The following is a 13,894-nucleotide window of genomic DNA, read 5'->3' as shown; positions in this document are numbered from 1 at the left end:
TTGTTTGTTAGATTTCCATGCAGCTTGATTTTCTGGAACTTCTGGTTGTCTCTAGTTTTGAGGTAGTTGTGTTCCTTCTTAGTTGTGGAGGGAGATGCAGCATGTCTGTCTACACCTCCATCTTGGCCAGAAGTCTCTCGGCTTGTTCATTTACTCTGTTTAAATTCAATTGTTGAAGATATGTATTTATTGTCATTTTACTGTTCATATTTTTTATATTTCTTCTTTTTCTTAAAGAAGACCCCTTAACAATCATGTAATACTAATTTGGTGGTGATGAATTCCTTTAGCTTTTTATTGTCTGGGAAGCTATTTATATGTCCTTTGAGTCTAGCTTGGCTGGGCAGAAAAATCTTGTCTGTAGGTCCCTGCTATTCATTACTTTGAATATTTCTTGTTAGTCCCCTCTGGCTTGCAAAGTTTCTGTTGAAAAATCAGCTGATAGTCTTATGGGAACTCACTTGTAGGTAACTAACTGTTTTTCTCTTGCTGCTTTTAAGATTCTCTCTTTGTCCTTAACCTTTTACACTTTAATTATGATGTGTCTTGGTGTGGGCCTCTTTGAGTTTGTCTTGTTTGTGACTCTCTGTGCTTTCTGTACTTATATGTCTCTTTTCTTCACCAGGTTAGGGAAGTTTTATGTTATTATTTTTTTTCAAATAGGTTCTCCATTTCTTGCTCTCTTGCCTCTCCTTCTGGCACCCCCATGATGTGAATGTTGCTACATTTGCAGTTGTCCCAGAGGTTTTTTACACTATTTACATTTCTTGGATTTTTTTTTTTTTGCTGTTCTGATTGGGTGCTTTTTTGCTTCCTTATGTTCCAAACAGATGATTTGATTCTCTGTTCTTTTACTTGGGCTGTCTTTCTTTGTCTCCTCATTTTTGGCAGCCTCTCTGTGTTTGTTTCTGTGTATTAGGTAGAGCTGCTTTGACTCTCTGTCTTAATAGCATGGCCTATTGTAGAAAAGTGCACTGGTACGTTGGATGAGACAGAGCCTTAGGTATGCTAGGGTGAGAGACAACCTGTGTCACCTCTCTGTGGCTCTGTGTTGGGGAGGGCTCTGAGAGGGGACAATGCCACTGCCTGGCCTCTAGAGTTTTGTCTGGAAAGAAGCTGTCTCCCAGCACTCACCCTGGTGCCAGAAACCTCAATTTCTCCCCATATGCCACTGGTGCCCTTCCAGCTGCTGCCCTGGTGCTGAAGCTCAGAGGAAGTGAGTCAGTGTAAGTATTAAGTCTGTTGTGGGACCTTTAAGAAGAGACTCCTGAGAATCCTGCAGTTTCTTCTGCCACTCCAACCCCCACTAGTTTTTACAGCCATAAATTATGAGGACTTATCTTCCTGGTGCTGGAATCCTGGGTTGGGTGGTCTGGTGTGGGGCTGGGATCCCTCACTCCTGAGGTATCCCTCCCGATTTTTATCCACCACACGTGGGTGAGTGACCTCCTGTTGTGTGTCTCTATGTCTCTCCACATGTCTTTGTACATCTCTGTACATCTCCATGTCTCCACCCCTCCTACCCTTCTGGATGAATGTGGCTTCTTTAATTACTTCCATACAACTTGATTTTCTGATGACTCTGGGTGATATCTGCTTTGTAGTCTAGTTGTAATTTTTGTTGTGGTTGTGCAAGGAGGCGAGGCATGTTTACCTATGCCTCCATCTTAACTGGAAGTCTGCTGTTAAAGTTCTCACTAAGTTCCTTGAAGTCCTCACTAAGTTCTTTGAGCATTCTTATAACCATTGTTTTGAACTCTGTATCTGGTAGTTTGCTTGCCTCTATTTCACTTAGTCCTTTTCCTGGACATTTCTCTTGTTCTTTCATTTGGGACCTGTTTCATAGTCTCTGCATTTTGGCCGCTTTTATATGTTTGTTTCTATGTATTAGGTAGAGCTTCTATGTCTCCCAAACTTGGTAGAGTGGCCTTGTGTAGTAGGTGTCCTTTAGGGCCCAGTGGCACATAATCCCCAGTCACCTGAGCTGGGCGCTCCAGGTGTGCCCTGTGTGGGCTCCATGCACCGTCCTGTTGTATTTGAGCCTTAACTGCTTTTGGTGTCACTGGGAGGTATTGACCCCCAGGCTGGATCCAAAGACCAGCTGCAATTACAGTGGAGGAACACTGTGCAGGAGTTGACCCTATGGGGTAGGACTTGCTTCAGTGGAGCTTTGGTGCTCACTGAGTCTGCCCTTTGAGTGTGTTGTTCATGGAGGCGGTAGGGTTGTAATTGGTGTGATCTGAAGTTGTCCACCAGCTGCATGGACTCTGGGGCCTCCCCGGAGGTGCAAAGTCAGTCACCACCTGTACCCTGCCTGGGGCCACCTGGTATGAGCTACAGAGCAATCTTCAGGTGGCTGTTACTTATGCTGGGCCTGGAGGTGCCCAGGAAAGGCCAAGCTGTGAACCAAGACCTGCTGTCCCTCGTGCCAGGCCTGGGGTCATTTAGCAAGAGGTATGGGGTACACAGAGGCCAGATGCTGCTTGTTTGAGAGATTTTAGGAAAGTCCAAAGCATGAGGTGAGAGAGGCCATTTATATGGAAAAGCCACTGGAAACAGCTTGGGTGGGCCCACAAGTTGGGTGGGGTGGGGCCTCAGGAAATCACCAGGGCTAGGCTAACAGTATGAGCCAGGCTAATGGAGAATCACTTATAGCGCCCACCTTCTGGCTCTGTGTGTGTCGGGGTGTGTCAGAAAAGGAACAATGGCTTCTGCCGGCACTTTTATCTAGCAGAAAGCTGCCCCCTGAGCTCTCACCCTGATGCCAGACAATTCAGTTTCTCCCCATATGTCTCTGGTTCTTTTCATGCTGCTGCCCCAGTGCTGGAGCTCGGAGGGAGTGAATCAGAGTAAGTTCATGCTTGAGACTACAGCTAGAAGTTATGGGGACTTCTCTTCCTGGCTCTGGAACCCTGGGCTGGAAGACCTTGTGTGAGTCTGGGACCCCTGAATCCTCAGGGGGATCTCTGCAGCTGAGCTACCCCTCCTGGTTTTTATGCACCACATGAGGATGTGGGACCAGCCTATCCGCATCTCTGCCACTCCTACCAGTCTCGATGTGGCTTCTTCTTTAAATCCCTAGTTGTAGGGTTCCCATTCAGCTAGATTTCAGGCAGTTTTAATGATGGTTGTTCCGTAGTTTAGTTGCAATTTTGATGTGGTTGTGGGAGGCCTTGAGTAAGGTGTTTACCTATGCCGCCATCTTCACTGGAAGTCTATGGTGAATTCTGTTGTGTTGATGCTATTATTATAACTATATTTAAGAAAATGTCTTTATCTGTTGGAGAGACAGATGAAACACAAAAAATCCAAGATTTGCACATAAAATGTATCAGGGGTATCCATGTTATACATGCCATTTAGAAGTAAATAAAAATTTGAAATATAAAATAAAAATAAACACAGGGGTCATAAAAGGCCTCACTGAGAAGGTGAAATTTGAAGAATGCTGAAAACAGGGACAGAGCCATGGCGGGGGGTGGGGGGGCGTGTCCAGCAGGAAGGCAGCAGAGCAGGCCTGGGTGTCCAAGGAGCAGGACATGTGAGGGAAGGAAGTGGGGGCTGGAATGCAAGGCTTCCTAAGGACTCTGGCTTCTCCTCTGAGCGCGATGAGAACCAGTGCAGCATTTGGAGCAGAGAAGTGGCATGGTCTGACCTGTGATTTTGTAAAAAATAAATTTTCATTTATTTATTTATTTTAAAATTGATTTCAGAGAAGGGGTTGGGGAGAAAAGCATCTACTTGCTGTTTGACTTAACACTATCCTCTGGCTGCTAAAGGGAGAAGGGACTACAGAGGGTTAGGACAAAGGCAGGGAGACCAGGGAGGAAGACCCTGCACAAGGCTGGGAGTCCAAGGTCACTGTATGTGTGTGTGTGTGTGTGCGTGTGTGTGTGTGTACACAATCTCGCTTTTTAAGGCTGAGCTGCCTTCCACTGCCAGGGTTAAACACTTGCAAAACAGATGATGTTCCTTTCTTTGGGGCAGCATGAGCTCTGGGTCAAAAAGGCCTGGGCTCAGATGTCATGACCCACTACCTGTGAGGTCACTTCCCCACTCTGGGCCTCAGTTTCCCCATTGGAAAAATGAAGATGATTATTAAGAACTCGGATAATCATTAGGCTGCTCTATGGGGACAACAGAAGTGAAATGTCCTGTAACCTGGTAAGGGCTGGGCATGTGACACCAAAAGAGAAACAGTCTTTATTGGGCAATGACTATGTACTGGGCACGGAGGTCAGGCCTCAACAGGCATCAAGCCTCCCCTGATCACAGGTGACATCACCTGGAAAGTTTAAAACAACTGGCTCTGAATCAGAAACTTTGCTGAATTCTATTCAACTGTACTATCTGAGAACCACCGCCTCATTTTTGCTCTGCAATGAATCTGAGGCACCGGTGTTCAGAAAGTGAAAGTGATGGTTCTAGCATCACACAGCTTCCAAGTTGCAGATGAGGACGTTTCAACAAAACCCCACCTCTTTACCTTCTCTGGACCCACTCCCAGGCTCAGCCAGGAAGCAGTCCCACAGGAAGCAAAGACCCTGCCAGGGGAAACAGCTCATCTATGTTTTCATGTCTGATGGTTCCAAGACATTTCTGAGCCAAAAAAGGAAACACTACCAAGCACTTTCAGGGTGGGCCAGGGTGGCTGTCACATAGGTGTGCCAACAGGGCCACCTGCCAGGAAGCAGGTGGCACGCCTGTTAATATTCCTGGCACTGCCTTCACAGCACAATAATTAGGCACAAATGCCTGGGCAGGCACCATTAATAAATATACAGATTAAATTGTGGGGCACTTGGGCAGAAGTGACAGAAATGTAATTATGGCCCCATGTTTCACAGGGGCAGAGGCTTGGCCAGGGCCCCTCCCTGTGCCAGGCCATGCCAGCACCGGCCAAGTTACTTTCTTTGTCCAAAAAGTAGGTAGATGTCACCCAGGTGTGACAGCTTCATGAAGTAACACAAGCCTTGGGCCTGTAAGGGCTCTGTGAACAGGACGTATCTTCTAATTATACTCCAGGTACTTTCTTTCAGATTGCAGTTCTTCCTCTGAAAAACGGGGATCAAATAACTAACTTGTATTAAGCATGACTCTGCAGTAGATACTGTTCCCAGGCTTTGTACACATTAACCCTCTCTGTCTCCCCGTGAGGCGATGACTATGATAGCCCCATCTGGAGACTAAGGTACATGGAGCACAAGCAAAGGGCTGAGGTCACAGGGCTCTGGCCCTGAACCCCAGCAGGCCAGCTCCAAGCCTACGTGTGCACCCACTCTGCTGTTCTTCCTAAACACAGACGTCTCTGTTGTGGTCTTTGTGCGAGCGTGTGGGTGGGTGTGACTAAATACAGCAAAAGTGGCATAATGAGCAGCAGAGACACAGCAGAGCTTCCAGCACTGCTGGCCTCTGTGCCCTTCCACCTTGTTCCCAGCTGCATGGGTGTTGCCACAGCCTGGACGGCCAGGGCATCCTGTACTCAGAGCAGACCAGGGCGGGGCCCTCCTGGGTCCTGACCAGCTCTGTGACCCTGGGGTCACCACCTCCCCATCGGTACCACGAGGGTATCCACCTGGCATTCCAGGTAGTCACGAAGGTTCACCTGGCTCTGATGTGGGAGCTGGTATCATGCCCACCCTCTTCCTTTGGCATAAGCCAGTAAGACTCCCGTCAGGGAAGTGGGTGATAGGCCACGAGGGCACACAAGATCGAAACCTTGCTGTCCTAGAATATTAGTCTCACCAGCCCCAGGATGGTGGATCCAGACCACAGAGCATTCACCATGGATCTGCACCACACTGGGTTCCGACCACAGGCCATTAGAATAGTAGCAGAGAGTGCCAGAATTATAGGCATCGAAGCCACAGCAGTGAGTGGGCCCAAGCCACAAGACCTCAGATCCAAGGCGGGAACAGGACAGAGGGATTGGCATTGTGGAACCCCAGACCACATCCAAAGAGACAGTACAAGTAATTGGTTCTTGCCAGGTAGATTATGATCTCCCAAAACTCTTTCCTACAGCCCCTGACTCCTCCAACCTTGCCCTCAAATCCCACCAAAGTCCTCTTCCCAAAGCTTTGGGTGAGAGAGGCAGTCAAATGGCCACTGTATGACCTAGGAACAGTCTCTGCCTTCTCTGGGCCTCAGTTTCCCCACTGTAAAGTTCAGGAGTTGACCCTTTCTGAGGGTAACTCACCTCCGATGGTTTGTAAAATAACTTCATCACTCTTCTCTCCCTCCCTACAACCTTTGGCTCCCAAAGGACCTCACTTGAATAAATGAATGAATGAATGGATGAACAAATGAGCGAACGCATGAATAAGTGAATGAACAAGGAACCCTCCTGAAGTCTGATCGGTGTTTTATCTGACTTATCTCCCATGCCCCTGGAATCGTAGCCTCTGCTCTTTGTCCCCTAAATAAATCAGGTCCTTCCGCCCTTCCACATAACCTCCTCCCTGGACTCCTCTTCACCTCCCTAAATCTTGACTCTCTGATAGGTCACCTCCCACAGAAAGCCCTTCCTGAATCCTCAGGCCCTGGTTAACTTTTCTCTACACACTGTTGGACCAACTGGACACTCCTCAATACCCCACTGCTCCCTGCCCCACAGTCCAGCTATCAGCATCATTCACCTGGACAACAGCAGCAGCCTCTTCACTCACCTCCCTGCATCTACCATCACATTCCATAATCCACCTTCCTCATGGCTGTCAGAAACCTGACTTCATCTTCCCCTACTTATACACTCCAGCGGCTCCCAGGACACTCCAGCTGAAATCCAAATACCTCACGAGGCCAACAAGGTGCCATGTATTTGGTCTCTGATGACTCCACTCCCTTCACACTGTCCTCCCATCATTTCTCAACCACAGGGACTTTGCACGTGCTGTGCCCTTGGCTTGGAGCCCCATCCCCTGTGGTCTGCATGGTTCCATCCTGCTCTCTTCTCTAGGTCCTCATTCAAAAATCATCTCTGTGACTATGGAAAGGTGCAGAACTCACTCCCCAGCACACCACCCCATTCCCTGCTTTATTTTTTCCTTAGCATTTGTCATCTAACAAACCACTTTTCACTTACATTGCTTATTAATTGTCTGTCTCCCCTACTGGAATGTCAGTTCCATCAGGGCAGGGACCACAACCATTAGTACCCAGTCCCAGCATACAGCAGATGCTCAACAAATACTTGTTCAGTAAGGGACTTAAGTCACATCCAGTCTTCACGCATTTTCTTGCTCTTTGCTGGCTATTGGTCTGGCCATTGAGGCCAGCTGGGCCCCCTGTTCATTCCTCACTGCCCCTTACCTTGGGGCAGATATTTGCTTGAGGTCACTCAGCAATGAAAGCCAAGCTAGGATTTGAATCCAGGACACTTAGTTGCAAACGCACTTTCAATCTGTTCGTAGAGATTTCTCTACAAAAAATAAAAATAAAAAAGTCTATGCAAAATCTTCTCCAGAAGAAGAGGTCAGAGCCCTTAGAGGAACCCTGGTAACAAGTCATTCAAAGTCCCTTGCCACCGTGTGGGTTCCAGCTGAGTGAGGCCAACCATCCATCATGGCTAGACTTAATGAGGCTATTAAGTGCCAGGGTGTTCCCTGGGGACCCTGCATGCCTCTGGGCTGCAGTGTCATGTGACATCCCAGGAATCAGGAGAGACAGCAAGAGGTTCAGGCTGATGCCATTCCAGGGATAAGGAAAACTTGGGGTCAGAGCGAGGTCACCATTCACAGGGGCCTCTTCTTGTCCTCAAGTCAGGGTCTGCCTGAAGCTCAGGCAGCAGAAGCATTGAGAGAAAAAATAATGATGACAGCAGCGACAATCCAGTACCATTTATATATTCATTCACTCACTCACAAAGTAGATGTTGAGTAGCTCTTATGCTCCTTCAGTGAATATAACTTGCAGCACTTATATTCTAACAGGAGAGACAGACAATAAGCAGATAAATATGGAATATAAAGTAGATTGAAACAAGTACATTGAAAGAAAATAAAGAGGGGTGAGAGGATTGTGTGTGGGAGGAGGCCCCTCTGATCAAGTCTTTACACAAATGAAGGAGGCAGGGGGGCTAGCATGAAGACCTCTGAGCCAGGAAGAGGATGCAGCCAGTGCAAAGGCCCTGAGGCAGGACTGTGCCTGGAATGTTTGAGGATCAGCAAGGAAGCCGATGTGGCAGGAGCTGAGTGAGCGACAGAGGAGATGTCTCAGAGGATGTCAGTAAGGTCACAGGTAGACCACAACAGGCTGGGTGGCTGTAGTGAGGACTGGCTTCTCTGCAGAGGGAGGCAGGACACATGGGAGGCATGTGACAGTATCCCTCTGGCTTCTGGAGAAGAACAGGCTGTGGGGGTGAGGATGGAAGAGTGAGCAGACCACTGCAACCATGCAAACAAGAGATGCTGGGGGCTTGGACCAGACGGGTGAAATGTGGGGGATTTAGGACATGTTGTAAAGAAAAGTGCTGACTCCAGACACTCACAGCCCTGTGAGGCTGGGAGAAGTATGATACCTCTACTTTACAGAAGAGAAAACTGAGTCTTAGAGAGGCTGAGTCACTTGCCTAGTGTCCGTACAGTGAGGAAGTACCACAACTGGGGTTATAACCCAGGCGATCAGGCTCCAAAACCTGTGCTCCCTCATCATGACGGACATGAGGGTCTCTTTGTGGCTTACACCTAACTCGTGGTACGTGGTTCAGGGTGTGAGATCGGAAGGGGAGCATCCCCATCCCATCACTAGCCCCTGGCTCAGCTACAAAGTGAAGCTGGGAAGCAGACCAGGGGGGTGCTTGTGTGGGAGGCAGGGAGAGATGGGACAGGTGAGAGTGAGAGGGGAGGCGGCTGGGGGCACACTCCCGGCGTTCTAGCTCTGTATGGGAGGTGTGTGGGACACACAGGGAGCAATCAGCAAACGTCCCCGTGAGGAGGCCGTGGAGAGCAGGGTGCTATCAGACGACCTGGTTCCCACCCCAACCCTGTCCCACACAAGCTGTGTGACCTTCAGCGCATCACTTACTCACTCTGTGGCTCAGTTTCCTCACCTGCTCGATGGGGCTGTTGTGGAGGTAACCACACAGAAAGTGCTGGCACCGCAGATGGCAGGGGTGATGCATTCAGCTGACAGGCAGCAGCAGAGCCACCAGGATCGTGGGAAGGGAGGCTGCAAAGCCTCCTCGCTCTGCTGGCTGCCTCACTTGTCCTGCCTTTGGCATTTGCCTCGCTCTCTATTTCCATCCTCTGCTGTGGACTCAGGACCTCCTCCCATTAATTCAGGAGTGACAGCCATGACCGAGTGGGGCCTGCTTGCCTGGAATTCCAACTTCAGGGGAAAAAAGATGAACTAACACTCCTTCCGAAACCAGGACATTCACTAAATGACATGGTGGCTGAGGGCTAGATTCTCAGTCTTGCTGCATCAGAGAGAGCGTCTGGTCCAAACTGTACCCCACCCATTTTACAGATGAGGAAACTGAGGCTAAGGAAGGAGGGGCATTTTCTGAGCCACTAGAACCCCCAGGTGCCCATCCCCTGCCCTGGATCCCCTGGTGCCAGAGGCACTGGGGGCAGCCAGGTTGGGAAATGGTGCCAGCCAGGACAGACAGGGCCCTGCTGCGCCACACAAAACCCTCTGCTGCTAGACCATGAGAGATCCTGAGGGAGGTGCCTGGGGGCAGTGGGCATTTTCACACCCAGAGGGCTTCCTCCTTAACCCGTTGGATCTCCTTCCCAGGGTCAGGCTCTGTGCTGTTGTCCTTTCTGTGTGTAGCCCCCTTCTGATCCTCATGACCACACTAAAAGGCCAGTGTTTTTAGTTAAAACAACCATCACTCACAGAGGGGAAATGACTTGCCCAAGGTCGCACAGCTGGTAATGGTAAGCAACAGGGCTGGGAGCTGAGCCTCCAACTGGTCTGAGAATCAAGCTGCTTCAGCTTCTGCCCCCTGGGCTCCCTTTCTGGAGCATCCAAATCCCCACCAGGCGCCATCAGCCACGCTCTGCTTCCAAATGTCATGGGAGCAAAATCAGCCCTGATGAACAGCTGGCTCCAGACTTCCCCTCAGGGAGGAGGCAGATTTGGGCAAACAGCAGACAGAGGGCAGGTGACAGCCAGTGGGTCAGGGAGCCAGGGAAGCAGGGGAGGCACCATCCTGAGAAAGTCTGAGGGAGGTGGGGAGTGAGGAGAAGCTGAGAAGAGCTCACCCGTCACATTTATGTTGTGGGGACCCTGGGTCTGGCCCTTGTCTGAGCACTTTATGGACACTAACCCCTTTAACCCTCACAAAAACCTTTGCTACACCTAATATTATTTCCTCATTTTTCAGGCGAGGAAACAGGCTCAGAGAGAGGAAGCATCTTGCTTAAGGTCACCCAGCTAGCAAGTGGCCAAGCCAGCATTTAAACCCAGGCTGTCTGGCTCCAGCGTCCATGCAGAGGAAGAGGGGCTTGAGGCAACAGGGGTTAAGCTGAGAAGGACTTTTAAGGACAAGGGTTCTGATGTTCAATTAGAAGATCCGTGGGTTCATGCAATGAAGTCCCCCCTCACTGCCTCCTCCAGGCCAGCATCTTAGTCAAGCTTGCTGTTCCATATTCCTCTCTGGAGTTTACGTGTCCCAGTCTAACCCCAGGTGGGCATTGTAGGAATAGAGACCACCCATGGGGTCGGGGATGTGACCCTTAGGTTGAAGCAGCAGCACCAAGAGGTCAGAGACAGGGGCCTGTGTGGGGGACTGCCCTGGGTGCAGAGAAACGCTGGAGGGTGTTTGGGTTGCTGGGGGCCCAGACTGGGGGTGTTAGGGAAATTACAATGTCAGCCAAATTAAGAGCGGACCTATGCTAAGTGTCATCTGTGGACATGGGCCTGTCCTTGAATTATTTCTGGCTAGACAGCAACCGATAAGTGCAGAAATTAGAAATAAACAGTTAGAGACTACAGCAATTTGACCTTGCCACAACCTCCTAGCTGCTGATCAGTGGCTTCTCCTGTTCATGCCTTTGTTGTTTTATTTTATTTTTCAATAATTCACTGCTAGTGTATTTTTCGTATGTATTGGTCTCCAATAAATTGAAAATAAGAAATACTGGCCCTTCACCAGATAGTCTGAGAAGCACTGCTTTTGAGGAACTAACCGGTGACAAGAAGCTGGTGCCTAGCCCGACATATAATTGAACATAAAATAAAGCTGTAAAATAAAGTTTAGTTTTCAAAACGACACAAAACTTTTATGCATGTTGAAATGGAAGTGCGCCTTTTAAGGTCAGGGTTTCTCAACCCCCAGTACTACGGACACTTTAGACCAGACAGTTCTTTGTTGTGAGGGGCTGTCCTGCACATTGCAGGACACTCAGCAGCATCCACGGCCTCTATCGCTAGATGCCAGTACACCCAGTCCCCAGTCGTGACAACCAAAATGTCTCCAGACATTTCTGCCAAACATTCCCAAGGGACCAAATCACCTCCAATTATGAAGTGCTGGTTTAGATGTTCCGATGCTGTGTGTATGTGTACGGGTGTGTGCCTAGGTGAATGTGTCTGTATGTGTAGGTGAGTTTGTGTGACTGTGTGTATGTCTAGGTGATGTATCTGCATGGGTAGGGGTGTGTGTGTGAGTGTGTATGAGTGTTGTGTGTGTGTCTAGGTGAAGGCGTCTGCATGGGTAGGTGTGTTTGTGTGTCTGTGAGTATATGTTTGTATGTGTCTAGGTGAATGAGTCTGCATGGGTAGGTGTGTTTGTGTGTGTGTCTAGGTGAATGTGTCTTCATGGGTAGGTGTGTTTGTGTGAGGGCGTGCATGTGTGTGTGTGTTTCATCTGAGCTTGCAACCCCTGGTGCCACCAGATACTGTGAAGGGGTGCCTGTCAGATTTCCCCTCCCCAAAGCTGGCTCATGTTAGAGGTGCAGCTACCACTGAGGACCATTCTAAGAAGGTCACCGTGGGAACTAGGGGACTCTCAGAGCTGCAGTCCACAGAGAGGTGAAGCTGCCTTCAATGCCTCCCACCCCACCCCAACTCCCAGAGTGCAAAGAGCAGCAGACAAGGTCAGCAGCCGGAAAGAAACCATAACTCCAGACAGAGACAAGGGACTCAGTGCCTGAAGAACAACAGGTTGTGACTGAGAGAAGTGAGAGGACCACTGGTAGGGCATCTGGTGGGGCAGAAGCTCCTACTGGGCAACATCAGGAAGTGCACAGCTTGTCCAAACTACAGATATCTACACTCCAACAGTGGCGGGGGGCACTGATTCAGAATGACCTGATAGGGTCCCAGGCTCTTTCTTTTTAAAGCTCACCAGGTGATTTAAAAAAAAGACTTTGTTTATTTACTTTAGAGAGAGAGGAAAGGAGGGAGAAAAAGTGGGAGCTCTGCCCCACATCCCCAGGCATATGCCTCAACTAGGGACCAAACAGGTGACCTTTTGGTTCTCAGGCTGGTACTCAATCCACTGAGCCACACCAGCCAGAGCTTACTAGGTGATTGTGATATACAGCAAGGGTTGAGATGTTCCTCTAAGTGCATCAGAGTCCCCTGGGAAGTTTGATAAAAATACAGATTCATGGCAAAAAACCAAAAAGGTCTGACAATACCAAGTTTGGTGAGGATGTGGAGAAATTGGAGCTGTCACATACTGCTAGTGGCAATGCAAAACGATAATACTTTGGAAAGAAGCTTGGCAGTTCTTACTGAAATTTTAAAACATGCAAATCCTAAAAATACTTCAATAAAGGTGTTAAAAATATGTTTACCCTATGGCATGGCAATTGCACTCAAAGATATATACCTCAAAGAAATGTGTGCACCTGGCTGCCAGACGGCATGTTCAAGAATATTCTCAGCAGCATTATTCATAAGTCAAAAATTAGAAACAACTTAGAAGTCCATCAGCAGTAAAACAGATGAATGAAAACTGTGGTGTATTCATGTAATGGAATACTACACAGCAGTGAAAAAGAATGCACGGCTGTTATACACAACACAATGGATGGATCGCCAAAACATGATATCAAGTGAAAAAAGCTAGACACAGGAGAATATACATTATAAGATTCCACTTCTGTGAAGTTCAAGAACAGGTGAAAACAACTTTTATCATGTAGTGATATATACAAGAAGGAGATACCATAAAAAAAGCCAAGAGAGGGCTCACCAAAAATATCAGGAAGGTGGCTACCTGTGGGTAGAAGAGGAAGGGACACAAACTGAGATGAACCCATGGGGAACTTCTAAGGGGTTGGTAATGTTCTATTTCTAAACCAGGGTGGTTACAAGAGTGTTCATTTTTCATTATTCTTTACACTACACCTCTTTGTTATACCCAAGTGTCGTTGGCAGCCGTCCGTCTTGAGAGACGATGGTGTAGCTTCTTAAGAGTCTATCTGCACCGCCGAGAATGGCTGTGCAGTCCGACTCGGGAGTGACACGGTATCTGTCTCCTCCCGTGTTGAATCGGCATCTTGCGATGACGCTGGAGTGTCCTCTCCAGTGAAGCTGAAGCTACAGAGCCTGGGCAGGGTGATATGGAGGGTCTGCTGTTGCCCATGCAGCAGACCCCCCCTTTCTTCGCAGCTGAAGGGTCCAAGGGAAAGACGGAGTCAATACAGCTTGGCTTCAGGTGCGCCAGCAGGAGTTGCCGGTGTTGACTACAACGTCAAACCGCCTTAGGGACTCCGGCTCCGGATTTTCTGTCGGGGTTTACTCCCTTAGCCTTTCCCCTGAAGAGGTATGCCGCAAGGCAGCGGAGGTTTTTTGGAGTCAGAGTTTTCCTTCTCTGATGTGCCCTGACTGGAAGATCGAACCAGCGACACTTAGCTCGCAGGCCGACGCTCAATCCACTGAGCCAAACCAGCCAGGGCTCTACCCAAGTGTATACTTTACGATTTTACATAAAAGG

The sequence above is a fragment of the Furipterus horrens genome, unplaced genomic scaffold (assembly GCF_987537825.1).
Source record: "Furipterus horrens unplaced genomic scaffold, mFurHor1.1.pri manual_scaffold_7, whole genome shotgun sequence".
Taxonomy (NCBI): Eukaryota; Metazoa; Chordata; class Mammalia; order Chiroptera; family Furipteridae; genus Furipterus; species Furipterus horrens.
Note: the sequence above shows the minus strand (reverse complement) of the source record.